General features: G+C 40.7%; 1 protein-coding gene across 2 annotated transcripts in view; it reads right to left on the bottom strand.

Annotated features, from left to right (window-relative positions):
- M6PR (mannose-6-phosphate receptor, cation dependent) overlaps positions 1–11,088 on the bottom strand; it is a 648,471-nt gene that overhangs the window by 2,200 nt on the left and 635,183 nt on the right. The window lies entirely within an intron of this gene.

The following is an 11,088-nucleotide window of genomic DNA, read 5'->3' as shown; positions in this document are numbered from 1 at the left end:
AGGGGGTGTGGTCTTACTCCAGTTTTAGCCACGAGGAAAGGTGGCAACCCTACCTATGGAATTACTTTGCAGCACAGCCGAAAATGGCAAAGGTAACCTTAAAGGAGAACTCCTCCCAAATGCCAATTTTTTCTTTTCAAAAAGTGATTTCCATGTAATCCCATGCTAAACACATCACGTACAGAAAAAAAAAAACAAATTAATAATTATTCAATTTGTTTTATGTCTAAACTTACTTCTGTTTGCCTTTCTTTCCTGCATTTTGTCTCATTATCTCCTACATCATGAAGGCCACTAAGAGTGCCACAGTAATTAGGTTAGGTCGCTTATTCCAACTACAGAGCCATTCAGAAAACAATGCATCTTAAACAAAAGCACTTAAATGTGCCTTATGCGTCACAAACTGCCAGAATCACACCAGTAGTGAGGCCTGGAGTCTGAACAAAGTAAGGCTTTCAAGCTTAGATTTCAGATGCAAATGTACAAGAAACTCATTACCAATTAGTTCTCTCAAGCTTAGTTTTCAGATGCAAATGTACAAGAACCTCATTACCAATTGTTTTATCTTTTAAAAGCTTAGTTTTCAGATGCAAATGTACAAGAAACTCATTACCAGTTGGTTGCCTCTCAAGCTTAGTTTTCAGATGCAAATGTACAAGAAACTCATTACCAACTGGTTGTCTTTCTCTATTACAAATTAATTGTCTTTTCCTTTAATCAAACTAAGTGCACAAAGAAAGAAAGAAAGAAAACATTTTCAACTTGCTCAATTTTTTTATCAGTATTTAATTTTGCATGTTTTCGACACTATGTTCTGTAAAAATTAACTTTTTTTTGTGGAGATTTGTTATGGTATTTATGCACTGCCTGCAGAGGTTTGTTGAGACAAGTCAAAGTGCTGGCGAAGGAAGATTAACAAAGACTAATTCCAGCTACAGTATTAAAAACTGTGAATGCAACACAAACCATCTCAGCCCAACACCTATTAGTCACAGAGATCATATTTCTCACACTTGAACAGTAAACTACAGTTGTTATTTTGAAAAGAACAATTACCTCCATGAAAAGAGCAATTAACTCCACTACATTTTCAAACCTGATATTAAAACATTCCTTATCAGAGATGGCCACTAATAAAAACCAAAGGGAGCAAAGTAATTAAAAATGCACTTTAATGTTGATAGCCTAAAGCAGGCAGTCACAGTACTATTGTAAGATGATGAGCGAGAAAACTACAGTAAATGATCATCATATGGATTTCACTCTGTACCTCTAAAAATGAAATCAGGAAGACAAAAGCACTGACTGCAAAACAATGCTCCCCACGGCATTCCCCATTAAAGGCATATGGGGGTAAAACAAATTAGAAGACAGCAACCACAACTTACTGTGATAGAGACATTATAGTTTCATAGTTAAGTACTACGAGAGCTGCCCTTACATGCCATTTTAAGCGTAGACAATTTCCCCTTTTGTATTCAAAATAACCTATCCCATTTGATTATGCCTACTCAACCTGGTGGACTTCTTTGAGGTCACCAAAGACATGTAGATGAGGGCAAAATTGTTCACACTGCCTACCTTGACCTGGCCAAGGCATCTGACACAGTACCCCACGCAGGCATTGTAGACAAACTCAAGAGGCTAGGTACAAACCCATATGTCACCCAGTGGATAGCCAACTGGCTCACAGACAGGATCCAGGAAATTGGGGAGTCCACCTCTAAAAAGAGGCCAGACACAAGTGGAGTCCCTCAGGGATCAGTCCTTGGATAGCTCCTTTTTGGCATTTACTTCTCAGAAGTCTAGGCCAATGTCAGTGGTCTCTGGCCAATTAAATTTGCAGATGATTGCAAATTAGGAGCTGTCACTGACTCTCACACTGACACAAATGTTCTTGAGGAAGGGCTGAGACAGAAACAACTGGTGTCAGAATCATGGACTAAAACTAAATAAGAAATGCATAACAGTATCCTTTGGGATGTCATCCATCCCTGGTAATTATCACATTGACAACACACCCCTTCAAGTTGGCCCACTAGTCAGGGACCTAGGGACACATAAATCGTAATCTAGCCTTTGATCATCATGTGTCTACAGTGGTGAGGAAATCATTCTATGTTGCGCAACTTATAAACAAAGGTATTGCATCTAAGTCCAAGGTGGCAATTCATCAGACCTATCATTTAGTACAATGCCCTCTTTGGTGTGTACCTAACCAGGCATATCCAACTGGAATGTCCACAGACGTTCCTCATTAAAAGAATACAGGGCATACATAATATGTCCTATGCAGACCACCTCAAGGCCCTAACCCTGCATTGTCTCCTACAGGCTTTTGAGGGGAGAGCTATGCAGGGCATTGTCAGACCCCACTTTGATGGACCTCCTGCATATCCACAAAACAAACAGTAACAGAATTACCCATTCTAAAGACTTAAACCTTGCCTGTGATATAAATACGACCTGCTGGAGAGAAGTATGTATCCCAGAAACTACCCCGTCAATGGAACAGGCTCCCATCCATGTGAAGCAGAGCTCCTCCCTAATCCAATTCAAGTGCAACTTAGACAACTGGATGGGAAAACAGAAATTCATCCCTGGTTAGCACCTATGTCTCTGATGCAAAGAGGTAACCTGTAAATGGTTCATCTCCCAGGCCCATGCTTACACTTATCATGGGTATCAGAACTCGACAGAGATTTGGGATGCATGGCTAGGCTTAAAAAGGCCCTTGTGGTCATTAGCCTAGTAAATACCTATGAACCTATTATAGATTGGCCTTACCCATCCCATAGACAACTGTGTATTATCCCTAATGAAAATAACTGGGATCATAGCATATATAATTTGAGGGGACCCATGCATAGGATAAAGCATTTAGGAGCTGCCTCTGTTCATTAGTAGTACAGAGGGCAGTCTTGGGGTAAATTTTCTGTTTCCCATCCACAGATCTATCTTGCTCTTGAAAATGGACAAGTATGAACTTGTTCCACAGCAGCAGTACCTTCTATGAAATATACATTATTTATTTTATTTATTTTACATTATTTGACCGGTTTAGTCTGACTGGACAACAACCCTTTTCAGCAGAGACCTGAGGAGAAAAGCAGAAGCAAATGTAAATAACAATAGTAAAAAGAAAAAGAAAAATTACACAGATGAAAAGAATATATGCAAACTAGGCAATACATAGTACAAAAACTTATCAGAGAAAGCATACAAATAGCATAATTCAAAAAATTTACAATGTTTACAATCATAATAAAATGCACTCAATTTTGTACAAAGTAGGAGAGAAAAATATCATTGGCGGTCACATGCTAAGGGGAATATAGAAAAGGCAGGTCACATGCTAGAGGCAGCAGCAGGAGAAACAGATGACTTAAAGGTATAGGAGTATAAGCAGAGTATAAGCAGGGGCAAAGACCTAAGGTCAGTGACCAGACAACAGGTGAGGAGACCAAGAGTACAAACAGAAGAGTGTACATGCCCTCCAAACCATTCTATTGATGCTGCAGAAGAGGTTTAAGTCCTGGAACAGAGCATTTCTGATGCCATTTTACTTGCCGATGTGCAGTAAATCCATGAATCAATAATGCAGAAAAGTTAAAGATTCACTGAAAAACATGTTCCCTCCCTCCCCAGTTTAGGGTGCTGTTCTCCTTTAATTTGCACGCAGATGATGGAGCTTTTGTTGGTTCTCTATGTTCATCAGAAGCTGCCTGCTGTAATTCCAAGGACTGTAATAGTACTCTTCAGAATTCTCACAATCTTATTTTAAGACTGAAGAATATATATGTCAAGTCTGAGAGTGCAGTATCTCTGAATCTTCTACCTACACTGAAGTACAGTAGACTCTGAGCTGGTTTAGACTGTAAACAGGTGTGGAGGGGGAGGGGAAAAGCCCCTTAAAGGGAAGTGTTCTCTTTCAGGTCAAAGGTACACTCAATACTGGAACTGGTGCAAGCACCATGTCTACAAAAAGTACAGTTGTGTACACTAATCATAAATGCAGATGTTCGAGTGTATTCACTGTTGCAGTCATCACATTTGGGTTATCTGCTTGCAGTAGTCCTTAGTCGGCCTGATTATCAAAGTCTTGGGTCCTGCATCGGTTGCTGTCTCATCTTCCATGACGTCAGGTAGTCAGGTGTATAAAAAGCATGCAGCCGATGCCATTACATCAGTTTTTCTTGCCCCAGAGGTCAGGTGCCCCCCTAATGGGAAGCAATTATACATACATACATATATATATATATATATATATATATATATATATATATATATATATATAAGGTTATACCTCCAACAAAAAAGTAAATACACCAAAAAGCTTTAAGCAAAGTAAACAAGAACAGAGGTATAGCCAAAAGAAGTCAGGAGGCTGGAGGGAGGGTAACCAGGACTGCAACAGTGAATACACTCAACCATCTACATTTATGGTAAGTGTACAAAACTGTACTATGTTCTTCGTGTTTCACTGTTGCAGTCATCACATTTGGGTATATTCCCAAAGCTAAGGATGGGAGGAGGAACTTAGCATTAGGACCAGCTATAAGGCCCTGCAAGACTGCAGTGGCAAAGCCAGCTCTGGATTTAGAGAAAATTGGCAAATGGTAATGTTTGGTGAAGGTATGTACAGAACTCCAGGTAGCACCTTCTAGGATGTCCCTGTTAGGGACACCTCTGAGAAAGGCTGTAGAGGTAGATGCAGCCCTGGTTGAATGTGGTCTTATCCCCTGTGGGGTAGGTTTTCCATGGCGCTTATAGCAGAAATGAATGCAATGGGCTATTCATTTAGAAATGGTTTGCTTTGAAAAGGCCTTCACCTCTGCCCCTGCAGCAAATTCCACCCAACAGCTGTTCAGATTTCCTGAGAGGTTTAGTCCTGTCCAAGTAAAATCTAAGTTGTCTGTGCATATCTAAGGAGTGCAGTATACATTCCCCTTTATTCTGTGGATTAGAAAAGAAGGCTGGCAAATGAATGGACAAATTACGAGCCACACTGGATACTACCTTGGGCATGAAGGATGGATTGGGCCTGAGGGACACCCTGTCCACATGAAAGATGATGAAAGGCTCCACTGCCATAAAGGCCTGCAATTCAGACACCCTTCTTGCTGAAGTGATGGCTAAAAGGAAGGCTGTTTTCCAAGAAAGGAGTTTCAACTCTGCATTTGCAGCTAGCTCAAAAGGTGGTAGAGTGAGATTTTCCAATACAAAGTTAAGGTCCCAGGCTGGAGTTGGGGGTTCTCCTGGGTGGTCTTAAGTTTTTGGCCCCTCTGAGGAACTGCTTGAGCAGTGGATGAGAGAAAATGGGTGGTTCTGTGTTGTAATGACCTGAAATGGCTAAGGCATGAATTTTGATGGAGGAACAGGAAAGGCCCTTGTGAAGCATCTCAGTTAAGTATTGAAGAATCTGAGATAAACTGGGCGCTGCTGTGCCATTCCTTAAGTTTGGTTCCAGGAACAGAATCTTTTCCATTTTTCAGCATAAGATTTTCTAGTACTAGGCTTCCTTGCCTCCAGAATGACATCCAACACTTGCTTACTGAGGGATGGTAACGGAGAGATCAGGTAATTTAGCCAGGCTGCCAGTTTCAGGATTTGAAGCTGAGGGTGCAGAATCTGTCCCTCCTGCTGGGACAGCAGGGTAGGGGTCTGAGGCAGGTGCCATGGTGCCAGCAGTGATACACTGCGCAAGAGGGGGTACCAGTGTTGGCATGGCCAGTCTGGTGCAATCAGTATCATCCTTGGTTTGTCCAGTGTGATCTTTAGTAGTACATTGGAGAGGAGAGGCAGAGGAGGAAAGGCATAAATTTTCCAGGTGAAGGACAGGGCATCCACTTTCCAAGCTTGTTTGTGAGGAGTCCTTGTGCAGAATTTGTCCAATTGGTAGTTCTTGGGGGGAGACAAACAGGTCTATCTCTGGGCTCCCCCATTTGTTTATTAACATGTCGAATGTCTTTGGTTCCAATTTCCACTCGTGTGGTTCCATGAGATTTCTGCTTAGTCCAGTCTGCCAGTGTATTTACAGTTCCTGGCAGAAATTGAGCCTGTAGGTGCACGTGGTAGCTCAAGGCTGTGTTCCACAGAGCCATGGCTAGTCTGCACAGAGGGTATGAATGGGTTCCCCTCATACTTGTTTATGTACCACATAACAGTGGTGTTGTCCGTCTTGTCCTGGAAGAATGTGGTCATTGAAGGCTGTCAGAGCATTCTGTACAGCTAACATTTCTTTTTGATTGATATGCAGGTGCATTTGACTTGGGTTCCATTTGCCCTGAATGCACTTCCCTGCCAAGTGAGCCCCCCATGCATAGTCTGATGTGTCTGTTAGGGTTTGGCGGCAAGGGGTAGAATGAATGGCAGTTCCTTAATTTGGTGACAGGCCTCTGCCCACCAAATGAACTCTATCTGTAGGCAAGGTATGATAGGAATCATTGCTTCTAGATCCTGAGAATGTTGACACTATAGGCTTTTTAGATACCACTGTACTTTCCGCATACGCAGTCTTGCATATGGAATTAGGAGAATGCAGGAGGCCATGAACCCCAAGGCTTGCAGTACTTATCTTGGAGATAGCAGGGTCTTTGTTGCCATTATATTGAAGTAGGCTGTCAAATGAACTTGCTTCTCTGGCGTGAAGAAAGCCATCTGGGAAGTTGTGTTCAAGCTTGCTCCCAGAAATACAATTTGTTGGCAGGGTACAAGATGTGATTTCTTTTTGTTTATGGTGTACCCCAGAGAAGTTAGCAATTTTTGTACAAATGCCAGATGATTCAATAGTATGTCCCGGCTTTCTGCCTGAATTAGACAATCATCCAGGTATGGGTATATTTGAATATTTCTTTGCCTGCAAAATGCAATGACTGGAGCTAGGCACTTTGTGAATACCCTGGGCGCAGTAGGAAAAGCCAAAGGGCACTGCAGAGAACTGATAATGCAAGAAGCCTGCTTTGAAGCGTAGGTATCTTCTGCAAGATTCCCTTGATTGGGATGTGCAGGTAGGCTTCCTTTAAATCCAGTGTTGCCAATTAAGCATCCTTGCCTAGCATAGGAAGCAAATTGTGAAGAGTTAGCACCTTGAATTTTGGGATCACCAAAAATGTGTTTAGGATAGAGAGGTCCAGGACAGGACGCCAAAAGTTATCTTTTCTGGGCACCAGGAAAAGTCTTGAGTAGAAACCTTGTCCCCTTTCCTCTTCTGGGACAGTTTGAATAGCCCTGATACTTAGAGAGAGAGAACTTGCTTTTGAGCCTCTGCCCAATGATTTGGGGGTAGATTTGGCCAACCGTTTAAAGTGTGGAAGTGGAATCTGTATCCTTGGGAAACTATATTTAAAACCGATTTGTCCTGCGTAATGAGTTCCCAATTTTTTGCCTGAAGAGCAATCTTTCCCCCTAAAGGAGCAGTCAGTTGAGAAGGGCTTGGAAGTTTTAAAGTTAAGTCATTGAGACAATTTACCATAGGGGGGAGTCCTACTACTCCCTGCTTTGGAATTGGGAGCCCCCCACTGCTTAGTCCTTGAGAATGAAGCCTGGGTGTTCTGCTTGTTTTGGGTTTGGACTGAAGGCCTGGAAGAGGCAGGAAAGGACCAATTCTTATAAGGCCAATGCCTACTAAATCTGTGAGGCTGTACTTGCAGGAAATCTTTAACAGTTTGCATAGATTTAGCTTTTTCCTCCATCTTTTTAAGTACTCCTTCTGCTTTTTGCCAAACAGACGGTCCTGGTTTAAGGGAGCATCCAGCAATTTAGCTTTAACATGATCTGGCAAAGATTGCTCCTTAAGCCAAGCATGCCTTCTAAGTACAGACCCAGTGACAGCAGCCCTGCAACATGCCTCTAGTGAATCAAAACCACATTGCAAAGTACGTTTTCCAACTTGTTCAGCAGAATACATCAAATCCTGTAAATCTTTATTTTCAGCACAGTAAGGAATCAACATAATTTTCTGTTTAAGCAATCCAACAATATGCTGCTGATACTTTAACATATGAAACTGGCAATTTAAGACCCTAATGGCCAAAGGTGCAGAAGAGTATACCTTCTTACCTCATCTATCCAGCGCCCTGGAATCTCTATCGGAGGAGGTAGGATTTTTGGCAGTAGTAGCCTTAATACCCTTGGGTCCCTGTGAAATAGTCTCAGGATCCGCAGTAGGATTTTTAAAAAGGAACTTGTGAGAGTCAGGAACCCTGTATTATCTATCAGGTTTTCTGGGAGCAGGAGGTAAGGAGTCAGGGACCAAGCTACATTCCGAAAAAGCATCATCAACAATGTCCAGTACAGGGGGGAAAGCTAAAGGCCTGTGTTGGGGCAGGAGTAAGAAATCCCTAAGCCTCTTTTTAGAATCAGAGCAATCCTGGCTTTCCCAGCGAAAATTCTCCCTAGCAGTATGCAAGGTTTCACCAAGAGAAATCCTCCTGAGGGGAAGCAGAGGGAATAGCGCCCTCTGCATCAGAATCCTCATAGGTATATAGGGTAAATAATGGTCATCAGAGGAAACAGAAATTTCAGAATCCTGATCAGGAGAATCATAAGCATATTCAGTCCTAGGTCTCAGAGTGGGAAGGTTGGCTTCCCCCGATTAAAGTAATAAAGTCTTCAGCCATTCTTATCATTTGTATTTTAGGCATATCGGCCTGACCATGCAGTCTGGGCATCTGTTTCTAGGCATGGATCGAGTTTTAGGCCTTGAAGAAGAAGATGGCATTGGTTCAATAAGCAAGTCAGTAAGCCTGAATACAACCTCAGAAGCTGGTGCCTGCACAGCTGCTCCGGACCCATCCAAGCAGGTTCCACAGTTGAAGCATCTTGCGGCATACCGGACTCCGAACGGGTCTCAGTAGAAGCCTGTAAATGTGAAGTAGTGGGTATCAGGGGCTGCAAAAGCGCCTCACTGAGTACCGGCAAACTGGTGACTAGCTTAGGAGAAACGTCGTTGGCAGCTTTGGACCTATGCGGTCTGTCTTTGTCTTTATCTTTGCATTTTTTTGGAATGTCGGTAGTCGGAGGGCTTACCTAAGCCATATCTGGTAATTGAACAGAGTACCAAAATATTTAGAAGCGTAAATATACCGATGACAAATAGTTCGTTGCTTAAATAAGGCACAAAACCGACAGCGAGGTACGTCGTGGTCAGGACCTTTGCAAGGAATACAGTACGAATGAAAATCTTTATGAGGTATTTGCTTGCCACAAGAAATACAATTATTGACTTTTACTGACATCGGTTTAGAGCAAGAAAAAGTTTCCCCGACAGGGTACTTAGCTTTAGTTGAAGACTTCGATTCTGAAATTCGAAAACGAAAATTTCAGGAGTCGGCTGACTGGCACTTGCAAACAACTGCTTCTGCTTCGGGCACCGCACTGCAAGAAAGACTGGTGTAATGGCGTCGCTGCATGCTTTATACCAAGAGAAAATAGAGCAATTCCACCAAGGCACGACTCCACTGGTATTTCCTACACGAACAAGCTTTATTAAAACACACTTTCTTCAGAATAAAACCATAAACGCTGTTATCACCACAGATGCGTTTTCGTTCTCTAATGACTTCCTCAAATGAAATAGAAATGCATACCTTTTACAATTCTTCCCCTAAAATGCCCTCCACTTAATTAGTACTGCTATCCAATTGGTGCATATTCTTAATGTGGTCACATGTACTTAATAGATATTCAGCCCTATAAAACTTTTTGAAAAATTCCTTTAAACCAGTCCTTTAAAATAGTTCTAAACACATACATACATAGATATATAAATATATAAATATCCACAATACCTTCTCTAAACTCTAATAAATATAAATAAATATAAATACAAATACAGTTTAGTTTTATACATGTTAAAAACCTTATAAAACAATTATTCCATAAAATAGCACCATCTTGTGTCCAAAGAAGGAATTAAAATCCAATAGAGGTGCTTTTTAAATAAATGGTTCAAACAGTAATATAGTAAAAGACCTACATTTTCTTTTTCCTTTTTGAACCAAAATAAATTATTACACATATACTTTTGATGTTGCAGTCCTTAGCTTTGTCCTAGGGTAAGTAGTATTACATTTTTTAAAAAAGCAAAAATTATATTGATAAAGTTAATGTACATAAAGGGATACATTTTTCCAATTCATCCTTATTAATCTTGTATGTAAAATTAAAAAAAAAATCAGTTAATTCTGATATATAGTTTAAAATTTCAAAAACATGCTTTAGGAGCTTATCCATAAAAAACACATGTCGGCCAGGTAGCGCTTGTACAGTTTCCAACATTTTACATATTTGGAATTTATAATGTATTTTTCCTCCCAAATTGAAAGAATTATGTTGGCGTACGTAGGGGCACACCTTGCCCCCATTGCTACTCCCTGTACTTGTTTAAAAAAAACTCCCCTTCATAATGTATAAAATTATTTTTTAAAACCATTTCCATCAGGGTTAAAATAAGATAAAAGTCCCCATTGTTAAACTTACCATACTTAATTAGGGCTTCCTCAAACCATTTCATTCCTTCATCATACGGTATTGATGAGAATAAGTGAATTATGTCAATAGTTATAAAAATCATTTTCTCATCATATAAATCGTTTGTTATACTACGTAATAGGTCCCAAGAATCTTTTACTACACCCTGGCTTCCTAACGCCATGTCTTTAAGCTTAGTGTCCAACCATCTGGCCAAAGGTGCTGTTATAGACCCTTCTGATGACACTATAGGTCTCATAGGTGGGTCTTCTATGTCTTTCTGCACCTTTGGAATCCCAAAGATGGTTGGTATGTTTGGTTTTTCTACGTACAAAAATTTGAAAGTTTCTATACTCATTAATCCTTCCAACAGTAAGGCATTTAAAATTAAATACATTTTCCTATTACCTATATCTATTTCATTAACTGAGACTCTGACGTATCTATTTGTGTTCTCCAATATGTCCATCATCTTACCTTCATACACCATTTGGTCCATAAGCACCGTCCCCCCCTCCTTTATCCGGTCCCATCACCCTTAAGGTAGTATCCTCTTTCATTTAATTTAATTTAATTTAATTTAATTTAATAATTTGTTTTCTTACTTTGTTGTAT

This window comes from Protopterus annectens, chromosome 8.part0, assembly GCF_019279795.1.
Source record: "Protopterus annectens isolate FY-2018-M chromosome 8.part0, PAN1.0, whole genome shotgun sequence".
Lineage (NCBI taxonomy): Eukaryota > Metazoa > Chordata > Ceratodontiformes > Protopteridae > Protopterus > Protopterus annectens.
This window is presented reverse-complemented; position numbering and strand designations above follow the sequence as displayed.